A 13,034-nucleotide genomic window follows, 5' to 3' on the forward strand; every position below is an offset into this window, starting at 1 on the left:
GTTTAATGGAGGGTGGATGGAAGAGAGATGGATATGGTAGTATCCATAATTTAAGAAAACCACTTTGTTGGCTGAATGGAGAATGGACTGAGAGACTTCTAATAGGCAAAATACCAGCAGGCTATTACAATAGAACAAGCATGAAATGAGTCTTAGCACCCAGAATATTGGCACTATCAAAGCAAAGAAGGGAAACCTATTTGAAAAATATTGCAAAGGTAAACGAACCAGATCTTGAAAAGAGATTGACAATAATATCTTTATATCTAGTTAGCTATATTTCCTTTTTTTGAGGCTTTATTATTTCTCTTCTCTATTTGGTCTTCTCAGTTTAGATTGTTTGTATTTGTGAAAGCATGGTTATTTTTCTTTTATATTCTCAGTTTTATTCTGATAATTGTTTTTCAAAAAAAAATTTCTAGTTTTGCTGTGATTTTATCCTGGTTATTTTATTTTTTTATTAATTTTTTGAGGGGTGAGTCTTCTTTTAATAATAACAATAATAATATCTAAAGACTTATCAATTGTTCTAATCTTTTCAAAAAAATTTTAATTTTTTTTTCTATTTTTTGATTTCCAAATTTATTTCTCCTATAACTTTTAACAATTTCTTTTTTGGTACTTAATTTAAGGTAGTTTTTGGACTTCCTAATCTTTAAAAAAACAGATTCAACTTATTAATTCTTATATTGTCTATTTTGTTAATTTATGCTTATGGTGAGTAAAAACTCACCATCATCACATCACCACCACCACCACCATCACCACCAAAATCAAAAGAGAATTTTGCAGAAGTATAAAGAAAAAGCATGGCTTCAAAAGAAAAAAGATGACAGGACAAATTAACTCCATTTCTTGACAAAGGTGAGAAGGCCACAAGAATTGCATATATTTTCAGAATTTTTGAAGGTCATTGTGTTTGTCTGTGCTTGTTTTTTTTTGTCTTTTAAAAATACTACTTGTTACAAAATATGGTTCACTAGGTTAGGAGCTCAGAGGAAAATAGATTGTTATGGTAATGTAAAAAAACAAAATTGGGAGCAAAAAAACATTTAAGAAATAAAAATGTTGATAAAGGGATTTCTTACTCACTATGGACCTTTAGACTCCGATAAAAGTTATTTCTTCTGGTTTTGTAATGATCTTAAATTTTTTATCTTTTTCTTTATTGATTTGACTTTCTGCTTTTTCTTCTATTTTACTTTCAGATTAGTGAAAGGGTTTGCCAATTTTGTTTGTCTTTTCAAATAAACAGTTTTTAATTTGATCACTTTTTAGTTTTTTTACCTCTTTTGTAATTCTCAAGATTTCTTCTTACTTTGACTTGCTAATTTAAAAAAAAATGCATGTCCTTTTCCATTTTGCTAGTGTACTTTGAAAATTTATTGAACTAAATATAATAAGAAAAAACAGAATAGAAAAAAGGCAGAAAAGGAAAATAAAAAAACAAAACATTGTCATGTGCCCAACAGAATATCAGGGAAGATTCAAAATATATAACAATAAGTTTCCATTTCAAAAAATATATATATATTACAATAGGAAACATTATATTCACGAGTGTTCATCTTTGCTTTCTTGTAGATTATTCTTTTGATCTCTGCTGAGCATTTTTTACTTTGTTCTTATTAAGAGAGGAAGGGAGTTTTATTGCAGATTTTGTTGTTTTTGCTTTGTCTGATATCTTTAATGGATGTGCAGGAAGACGAATTCTTCACCAAATAAGGAATAAAGTAAATTATAAAAGAGCAAACAGATAATCTTTATTTCAAGAATATTGAAAAGCCTTTGCATAAACAAAATATATACAGGATAGAAGGGAAATATTTAAATATTTAAAAAAATCTTTCCAACAAATTTCTCAGATAATGATTTGGTATATGTGACAGATAGATATAACATAAAAACACATAAGACCAAAAGCCATGCAAGTGTTCAACAGATATAAGCAAACGGTTCTCAAAAGAAAAACTGCAAAATATTAACAATTTTATGAAAGAAGAAAAGTGAAAATCTAAACAATCCAAAGATTCAACTCACTTCTAACAAACTCACAAAGATGATAAAAGACAAGAAAAGTTAATGTTGGAAGCTTTTTGGAAAGAAAAGAAAAGCAGACTAATGAAAGTTTACTTTTTTATTTTTCTAATTTATTTTTAACATTCACTTTAAAGGGAGATAAGGGAAAGGAGAAGGAAGAATGGAAAAGGGTAATCATGAAAGAGAGAAAAAAAACATGCCTCAATCTGTGCTTAAAGAGTTTATTAGTTCTTTCTCTGGAAATAGACAAGCATTTACCATCATGAGTCCTTTCAAACGTTGTCTTAATCATAGTAGCTAAGTCTTTCACAGGTAATCATACTGCTATTACCCCGTATGTTCATTTGATTTTGATCACTTCGTTTTATAAGCGTGGCCAGATTTTTCTGAAACCATTCTATTTTTATAGCACAAGTATTCTGCCTGGATCATATTTCAATTTGTCAATCACCCCAAAACTGATGAGCATTCCCTTAATTTCAAATTCTCTGCCACTACAAAAAAAAGTGTTATTAACACTTTTTTTTTTTTTAATCTCTTTTTCAGATACAGAGCAAGTAATAGAATTTCTGGGTCAAAGAGGGTAGAGTTTAGAGTCCTTTGGGCATAGTTCCAGATAATTCTCCAGAATGACTGGACCAGTTCACAACTTCACCAACAATGTACTACAACACTGCAATGTTAATGAAGGCAAATGAAAGATTTATTACAACCATTCTGGAAAGCAATTTGGTGGAAAATCTCTTTTCTTTTGCCCTGGAAAATTCTACTTATAAGCTTACATCCCATCCCAGGGATGTCACTGGAAAAACAAAAGGTTCCACAAACACCAAAATATTTATAACCACACTTGTGGTAGCAAAGAAATGGAAATGAAACAGATGTCCTCAGACTGTAAAATTACTAAACAAATGGTGGTATATGAATTTAAAAGGATATTTCTGTGCCGTGTGAAATGACAAAAGAGAAAAAAGCATGGAAAGACTTACATTCAAAGTAATGTAAGCAGAGTCAAGTAAACAAAACATACAATGATTAAAATAAGTGGGAAGGGGAAAAAACTCACCATAACATAATCAAAAATTAATGCTGCAAAATTCCAAAAAGCAATCGTGGCCCCTAAAAAAAGACAATGAAAAGAAACTACCACTCTCTCCCTAATTCTTTGAGTAGGGAAGGAATTCATGTCACACTTCATGTGATGACTTTCTATTCGCCTATCTTTTACTGGTTTTACTGGTCTTTTCCCTCTGTTTTCTTTCTTTCTTTTCTTTTTTTTAATTTATTTGTTCTAAGGAATAATTCTTAAGGGGAGAGGTCTTTGGAAAATCTAAGTGATATAAAAATTTTATCAATTAAACTTCATAACATGATAAATGTGGAAATATCTTTAGAAGAATTGCACATGTTTAACCTATATGGGATTACTTGTCTAGAGGATTGACAATTGAGGTTGGGGGAAGGAAGGAAAAAAAATTTGTAACATGAGGTTTTGCAAGGGTAAATGTTGAAAACTATCTGCATGTATTTTGAAAATAAAAACCTATTATTAAAAAAATTACATGAAATGAAAAAAAAAACTACCTTTATGATTAAAAAATAAAAAGTTCCAAGAGCAGAGTGGACTGAAGTTGGGCTGAAGTGGTATTGATTTCCTCTTGAATGAAAGGAAAATCTTGACTACCCTAGCCATTTATCTGGCACTCCTGTTCAGCTACAAGCCAAATCTGAGCTTCTATGATTCAGGTTTTGGAAATGAGTATTTTCCAATGCCTCTGAACTTTAGCTAAGGTAGTCCTTATGAATAGACAGTTAATCAATGGACTCGAACTCCCATCCAGCTTGGTAAAAGGTATTAGAGTTTTCATGCCACTAGCATATTTTTCAAGAACCCGGGAGGTTATATGGCAAAATATTTTATAAATAGCAGAAACTTCAGTGTCAATACCTGAACATCAAGATTGTTTAATTGTATTTCAATTGTATTTCAATCCTCGGTCCCTAAGCATAATGCTCTCACTTATAAAAGACTACTGAATAAACAAGTACTTATCAGATACTTATTACTTGAAAGCAATGTAATATACTAATGCAATATCAAGGCATAAAACCCAAGGTCAAGCCAAAATGTTATTGAAGCCACTTCTCCAAAGCCGCATGATGATGAAAGATGTCTCTTTCTTTTGTGTATCCTTGAGCAACCTGAGATATCTGAGAAAGTAATTGTTTGGGGGAATTTCAGAAGCATGCCTAATATATGGATGGGAGTAGGCGGAGAGGGAAACAGGGAAGATGGGAGGGAAAGGGAAAGGGGAAGAGGAGAGGAGAAAAAGACTACTCCCCTAACACTTTTGAATAATAATAGAATGAATTAACCAGTCATAGCAAGCCTATCTGAAAAGCTCTATCCCACACACAGTTCTACCTCACGGTAATTCCCAAACATTTTTTTAAATATCAAATTATGTGCTCCAAGCATTCAATGGCAAAATAGGAGTCCCTCATTCAAGGTTAATTTTGAGCAAGGGACTTTTCCAAAGAGGAAAAACAAAGCTTTTCCCTAGGTTTTACATGTTAGCATATTGGGGAAAAAAAAAAAAAAAACTTAAAACAGTAAACTCATATTGAACAATATACTACACTCTACCCAGCATCAGGTCTCCTTAAGCCATTAAAAGACTTCTTTTATTTAAAATCTTCTTTACCTCCTCTACCCTCAATCACAGAATTTCAGAATTCAAAGCAACCTAAGTTACCATCTAGTCCAACATATACTTGGAAAATAATTCCCTCTATAACATAACTAAGTGGCCTTTATTTGAAGGTTTTTTGATGAGATGGAAACAACTATCTATCAAAGCAGGATATTTTATCATTGTATAGCTCCAGTGGAGAGTGTTTATTTCAAACCTAAAATTTCCAAAATACCAGCAGAAACATTTATATAGAACCTACTAAGTGATAGGCACCACTAATAAGCACTTTACAATTATCTCATTTGATTCTCACAATAATCCTGGGTGATGCATATTATTTCCTCCATCTTAAAGATAACAAAACCCAGGCAAACAGAGGTTAAGTGATTTGTCCAGAATCACGATGCTAATAGGTGTCTGGTTGGATCTAAATTCTGGTATTCTTGCCTCAAAGCTAGACACTATCCATTGGGCCCCCTAGATGCCCAATAATTAAAATACATAAGATACACAAGTCTTTCAGAGTCTACTTTTCATTCCATCAAAACATCTCAACATTCCCCAATCTTTACATGCTTTGAGTCTATCATTGTGGTTGGTTGTTCAATTTATTTGTCTATCTCACCACAAAATGTAACACTCACAAATGAACAAGATATTCCAGACAGTGCCTGAAAAGTACAGTAGGATTACAAACTCCTTATATTCCATTAAACTATTCCTTTTTTAATGCAGCCTAGAGTTAACTTAGCATTCTGGCTGCTTAATGACTTATGTTGCTTTCAAGTCCACTAAATCCACAGATATCTTTTAATTTTGAAATAAAATGTAAGAATTTATATTCACCCCTGTAAACTTTAAATCATATTTGTCAAACCATTCTGGATGATCTATTTTTCATTCTTACTGTCAAGAGAGATATTAACTATTTTTCCCAGCTTTCTGTCATGTACAAAATGAGTAAGCATAATATGTATCTATATATGCCATCTATTCAAGAAATTGATAAAAATGTTTAGCAGCATAAAGCAAAGCATGGTTTTCCTGACTAATAAGTTCCAATTTAAGTATTCATAACTATTCTTATGATCTGGCTACTAAAGTAGTTCCAAACCTACCTATACACCTCTTCAACTTTTCCACACAAATTACATGGCAGACAAACATTGGTTCACATTCTTAAAAACTGAAGGGACTCCAGAAGTCATCCAGTCCAAATGCATTTATAAAATTCAGCTAAACTGTACTTACAGCTTTCCCCTGATCTACCAGTTGTATAAACCTGTCAAAAAAGGAAATAAGGTTAGTCTGATATGACTTGTTCTTGTGGAAGCCAGGGCTAGTCCTTTATGATCATTGATTCCCTTTCTAAATTTTACCAATTAATCTTTTAAATACATTCTAGAATTACTCCTATTGTCAAAGTAAATGTTCTTGGACAATTGATTCTGTTCCTTTCTGAATGTGACAGCATCTGTCCTTTCCTAATTTTGTAGCACTTTCTCCATTGTCTAAGATCTTTCAGAGATTTTAACAGTGAGATAGTTTTATTTCAAAGACTGTTAACAGTGATTCAGTAATCAAATCAAAACACATTTGGTTTCCCCCCTCCCAATAACTAAGCATAGTTTTTATGTGCCTTAAATTTAAGACAATGATTAGGTAATTATTATAAATCCTTACTTCTCTTTAGTTCCTCTCTCAGCATTTCTTAAAGTAACATCTCATACTTTGGTATTCATTCTTACCTTGTTTTCACCTTAAGTATGTAACTTCTATTCTGAATGCCTATCTCATAAAACTAGAAAGATTATTTTAGTGTCTTTTTAAGGGTACACAATTACAGAGAGCATAAAATATAATAATATTTAATGAACTAGTATGGGGGCTTAAGTTAGTGAAAAAGAAGTTTACTTTTATTCACAAGAAATAAATCATCCAAACATTCCCTTGGATTTGCCTAGAAAACAGAAAACTAAATATAAATAAATCAAATGACAGACTGAGGGGAGCTTACAAATAAAACTCACCAAATACCTTAATATCTTGCTATGTGTCTGGTTCTATTTCTTATAACCCTATTACATATCCATGCAGTTTACAAATGAAAATTAGCTGGTATGGGGTAGTGGATAAGAATCCACGAACACTTGGGTAGGAGTGCCATGTCTTAATGCCTACTGGTCATACTTTAGGCAAGTCACTGAACCTTTCAGTGTCCCAAGCAACTCTCCAAGACTCTCTTGTTGGCCGTACTCACTGATATAGAGAGTATTTTCTAACAGGAAATATGACAATGAAACCAGAAATTCAAAACAAAAAGGGTATGAGGTTAATACATTGATTTGTCTTTAACTTCAGGAAATCTATAGGCTTGAGTCAAAATGAAAAAAATTTCCAATCAAACTAGCTTAATTTAGAAGGGCAAAAGATCACTGGGATTTCACTTGATGGACCTGACTTGATAATTAATTTGCAACATCTCTAGAAAATTCATTTAATCTCATCTATAAACAGCAGAAACAACTCATGGTGTCAAGCTATTGACCTTAATGCATCATCACAGAACAGTTGTCACTATTGGATTAGTGTTATATGTTTACTCCGATTGTAATTCTTTATGACTTCAAGGACTATAGCAGGCACCTTCTATTCTTCACTATCTCTCAAAATCTATCCAAATTTATGGTCATTGTTTCCATGATACTGTCTATCCATCTCATTCTCTGTCGTCCCCTTTTCCAATACCTGAATTTTTTCCAATTAATCCCATATTCTCATTATGTGATCTAAGTTTTTAAGCTTCATTTTCAGTTTTTGACCTTCCAGTGAATTGCCTGAATTAATTTCAGTATTGACCTATTTCATCTCTTTGCTCTCCAAGGGATACTCAAAAGTTATCTCCACCATCACATTTTGAGAGTCAATTATGTGGAGCTTTTCTTATATTCCAATTCTCACAGCCACATATTGATGGAAAAACCTCTGCCAGAGACATCTACTCTGCCTTTTAGTATGCTGTTCACATTTGCCATAGTTTTCCTTCCAAGGAGAAAGCATCTTTTAAATTTCACCACTGACATCACTATCTATAGTGATCTTTTAGCTCAAGAATATTAAATCTGAATATAAAGACTATAAAATTTGGAAGGAAGTAATGGGACCAATTGCCACAGTCTTTTTCATGTTAAGCTTCAAGCCAGTTTTTACATTCTCCTCCATTACCCTCATCAGAAGTTTTATTAATTACTCTTCACTTTTTGTCATCAGAATGTTATCATCTGCCTGAGATGATGTTTCTCCTGGCAACCTTAATTAGGACTTTTGATTTATCTAGTCTGGCATTTCACATGAAATATTCTGCATATGAGTTAAACACAAAAGATGCCAATACAGACAGCCTTGTCGTGGTCCTTTTCAATCTTAACCCAATGAAGTGTTTCATGTTCAGTTTTAACCATTGTTTTTTTGGCTTGCATTCAGACTCCTCAGGAGAGAATTTTAACGTCATTTGGTACTACTCTCATCTCTTTGAGATCTTGGCGTTAGGGCAGGAGGCAGAGCCCAGATACCTAAGTTCTCTCACAAACCCCTCCAAATACTTTTAAAAAATGGGTCTAGAACAAATCTCAGTGTAGCACAACCTGGGCTCCAAAGTGGCAGCAATCTCCAGACCACAAAGCCCAAGGACAACTCAGCAAGAAAGGTTTGACATATTAGGTATGAGGGGAACCCCAGTCCAGGAGTGAGCTTTGGAAGGTGACGCAGAAGCACTGCTCCTATGGTGACCAATGAATCGACAATCCATTTCTTGTTTTCAGGAGATCTCAGCTCACAGGTGGGGAATGGGAAGGGTGATAACTGGTCAGATGGAGATTGCAAGGGCTTTTTGCTGGCATAATGGCAAGACTACTGCTTTGCCCATACTCACATCTGTGTAGCAGCGCTTGCTTACAGTATAGGTTCCCTAGAAGGATCTATGAAAACAGCTACACAAAATCCCTGAAGCTTGGGATACCGCATGCTCCACCCTACAAATAGCACTACTTTAACAGAGTTTTATTAAAAGCTAAGTGATAGGCTAGGGAAATGAGTCTACAGAAAAAGATTCTGACCATAGAAAGATACTCTGGTGACACACTGCCAGAAGAAGATAATAAAGTCAAAGCTCCTACATCTAAAGCCTCCAAAAAAAAAAAAATAAATAAGAAATTAGTCTCAGGGTATGGAAGAGCTCAAAAATCTGAAAATCAAGTAAGTAGAAGAAAAACAGTGAAGAGAAATGAGAGTGATGCAAAAGGAAATAGAAAATGCTAATAAAGAAGAATATTTTAAAAAGCAAAATTGGCCAAGTAGGAAATGAGGTACCAAGGCTCACTGAGAAAATAACTTTTCAAAAATTAAAATTGAGCAAACAGAAGCTAATTAATGACTTCATGACATTAATGAAATCAAGATACATGCAAAAGAATGAAAAAAAAATAAAGGGGGAATGTGAAATAACTCATTGGAAAACAACTGACCTAGAAAATAGATGTAGGAGAGATAATTTAAAAATTATTAGCCTACTCGAAAACCACGATCAAACAAAAGAGGCCTGGACATCATTTTTAAAGAAATTATTAAAGAGAACTGTTCTGATATTCTAGAACCAAAAGGATAAAAGAAAAACTGAAAGAATCTACCAAACATCTTGAAAACTCCCAGGAATATTAAAGCTATATTACTACTTTCAGGTCAAGGAGAAAATATTGTAAACATACAGAGAAGCATTCCAGAAGCAATGGAATCAGGATTACAACCAAGACTTAGCCATCTAACAAAACTGCACGTAATCCTTCAGGGGAAAAGGCAGATAGTAGATGAAATATAGGATTTTTGAGTATTCATGATAAAAAGACCAGAGCTGAATTCAGAAAATCTGATTTTCAAATACAGGACCCAGGAGAAGCATAAAGAAATAATATCAAGAAAGGGAAATCATAAGAGACTTATGGTTTATTTACATTTCTATATGGGAAGATGATATTTATTCCTCATTATTTTGGCAGTCAAGAGTGTATAATATATGTATGTATGTATATATATATATATTTGTATATATGTAGAGAGAAGGAGAGACAAAAACAGACAGGTGTGAAGTGAATACAAAGGGATAATATCTAAAAACAAATCAAATAAAGGAGTGAGAAGTACTGGAAAGGGAAAGATAGAATGGCATTGATTATCTGCTAGAAAAGAAGCAAGGAAAAGCTTTTACAATGGAGGGGGGAGAGAAGGGAAGTGAACTTTATTTTCACTTAGTAAACTACACATTCAATATGAATAGAGAAATCTATCTTACCGTAACCAAATCAGTTCCAATAGTGCAGTAACGAATAGAACCAGCAGCACCCAGCCAAAGAACTCTGGGAAATGAGCATGAATCACTACATAGAATTCCCAATCTCTCTATTTTTGTTTGCCTGCATTTTTGATTTCCTTCACACATTAATTGTACACTATTTCAAAGCCCAATTCTTTTGTACAGCAAAATAACTGTATACATATACATATATTGTATTTAACATATACTTTAACACATATAATATATATTCACCAACCTGCCATCTAGGGGAGAGGGTAGGAAGGGAAGGAGGGGAAAAATTGTAACAAAAGGTTTTGCAACTATCAATGCTGAAAAATTACCCATGCATATATCTTGTAAATAAAAAGCTATTTAAAAAAAAAGAAAGAAATCTATCTTACCCTGCAGAAAATTATGAAGTTAAGGGGATTTTAAAAAGGGGAAAGGGTAATAGAAGAAAGAGCACATAGTGGGAGTATTGGTCATAAGCAAAACATTTTTGAGGAAAGAGGGTAAAAGAGAGAATAAAATAAACAGGAGAAAAATACAGTTAGCAAAAGTAATTATGAAAAAAATTTTAAAGCAAGTTTCTCTGATGAAGGCCTCATTTCTCAATTTCTTATAGGGAACTGAGTCAAATTTATCTAAATACATAAATGTCCATTCACTAATATGGTTGAATAAATTGTGATGTGGTATTATGGAGGAATATTATTGTTCTACAAGAAATAATAAGCAGTATGCTATCAGAAAAACCTGGAAAGTCTTCCAGGAGTTCAAGCAAGTGAAATGTGCTGTGTATAAAGTAAAATAGCAAAGTTGTGTAATGATCAGCTGTGAATAACTTTGCTTTTTTTAAGAATACAATAATCCACTACTATGAAGGATTGATGAAAAATATTATTCAAATCTAGTGAAAGAACTGATTTGTGTCAATACAGCTTATAGCATTTTTTTTTTGCTTTATTTCTCTTTTCTTTTTAAATAAACAGAATAAGAAAAAAAAAATACAGAAAAAGAATACAAGAGAGAACATTCTCATGTGCCCAGCAGAACAGAGAGAATTCAAATATATGACAACAAATTACCAGTTCAATAAAGTATCTTAGTAGAAGAAATTATATTCACAAGTGTCCATCTTTTCTTTACTTCCATGTAAAGTGTTCTTTTGTCCTCTGCTGCACACCTTCCCCTCCCCACTTTTATCTGCACTCACCCCCAAGCAGGCTATAATTAAGAAAGGACATATTGTGTATATATAAATAGGTAGATACACACACCCCTATCTGCTGACTCTTTGCTTTGATTCTGCTCCTTAACTTGCTTGCTATTACTGAATCCCCCCTCCACCCAGGATTTCTTCCCTTGTCTTCTTACTTCCCCCCTTTGCTTCCTCATCCGCTCATTCTCTTCCCACCCTCCCCATTTCTTTATAAATTTTGGAGGATGCTATATCCTTCACGATGTATATGTAGAGTTGCTATTTAACCTATTCCCAATGTGACTATATTTTCAGAACTATGAGCCCTCCTCTACTCTCTAACATTAGAGTCTAATGTCTCTATGTTTATTCTTCTGAACTTCATTTGTATAACATAATTATTATTTTTACCTTAACTCTGCTCCAATATTTCTTTTGAGCTACTCTTTGTTTTTTTAAATAGCCTTTTATTTACAAGAATCAGACTTTGAAATAGTGTACAATTAACCTGTGAAGGAAATCAAAAATGCAGGCAGACAAAAATAGAGGGATTGGGAATTCTATGTTGTGGTTCACACTCATTTCCCAGAGTTCTTTGGCTGGGTGCTGCTGGTTCTATTCGTTACTGCACTATTGGAACTGATTTGATTCATCTCATTGTTGAAGAGGGCCACGTCCATCAATTTTCATGTCATATAGTATTGTTGTTGAAGTATATAATGATCTCTTGGTCCTCTTCATTTCACTCAGCATCAGTTAATTTAAGTCTCTTCAGGCCTTTCTGAAATCATCCTGTTGGTCATTTCTTACAGAACAATAACATTCTATAACACTCATATACCACAATTTATTCAGCCATTCTCCAATTGATGGACATCCACTCAGTTTCCAGTTTTTGGCTACACAAAGAAGGCTGCACAAACATTCTTGCATATACAGGTCCCTTTCCCTTCTTTAAGATCTTTTTGGCATATAAGCCCAATAATAACACTACTGGATCAAAGGATATGCACAGTTTGATAATTTTTTGAGCTTAGTTCCAAATAGCTCTCCAGAATGGCTGGATGTGTTCACAATTCCACCAACAATGTATCAGTATCCCAGTTTCCCTACATCCCCTTTTGAGCTACTCTTGTTGATGAGCTACACTGTTAATATTAATATTAAACATATGGCATACAGGTAAAAAAAAATTTGTCCATATTAAATTCCTTGAAATTCATCTTCAATATTGGTTTTTACATGTTAAATTTTCTACTAAATTCCAATTTCTTGATAGAAAACCTGAAAGTTTGTTGAATGTCCATTTTTTCTCATTCAATAACATGATAATAATAATTAAATTTGGCAATAATATACCTGTGTTCTCCACAAACAATCTTGTTGAGGTGATGATTGTTAAGTTTTTTTTTCTACTTCTATTTTCTCCTCATGTTCTATCTCACGTTTTATCATCATGCCAGGGCAAATTTTTCTTGAATTATTTCTTGCATATTGTGTCAAGGTTCTTTTTTGGTCACAACCTTTAGGCAGTTCAGTTATTCTTGTATTTTCTCTACTGATCTGTTCTCCAGATCTGTCATTTTTCTTATGTTTTACATTGTGTTCTATTTTTTCATTCTTTAAAATATGTCTTATTATTTCTTGGTCTCTTATATCTTTATTGGCTTCCCATTGCCCAATTCTATTTTTCAAAGAGTTATTTTCATCTTTAAGATTCTATCTCCATCAAAAAGAGTAGCTCAAAGGA

General features: G+C 33.1%; 1 protein-coding gene and 1 long non-coding RNA gene across 3 annotated transcripts in view; one reads left to right on the forward strand and one right to left on the reverse strand.

Moving 5' to 3' along the window:
• LOC127545062 (uncharacterized) overlaps positions 1-13,034 on the forward strand; it is a 44,165-nt gene that overhangs the window by 28,594 nt on the left and 2,537 nt on the right. Inside the window, exon 3 of one of the 2 annotated variants that reach the window (XR_007949582.1) lies at positions 781-864. This is a non-coding gene — a long non-coding RNA (uncharacterized LOC127545062). Of the gene's footprint in view, positions 1-780; positions 1,875-13,034 lie in introns of those variants that run through there. The other variant, XR_007949583.1, reaches the window with a different exon arrangement.
• Positions 1-13,034, reverse strand: part of MED26 (mediator complex subunit 26) — a 113,770-nt gene that overhangs the window by 25,415 nt on the left and 75,321 nt on the right. The gene's annotated exons all lie outside the window — the stretch shown is intronic.

Source organism: Antechinus flavipes, chromosome 1, assembly GCF_016432865.1.
Source record: "Antechinus flavipes isolate AdamAnt ecotype Samford, QLD, Australia chromosome 1, AdamAnt_v2, whole genome shotgun sequence".
Taxonomy (NCBI): Eukaryota; Metazoa; Chordata; class Mammalia; order Dasyuromorphia; family Dasyuridae; genus Antechinus; species Antechinus flavipes.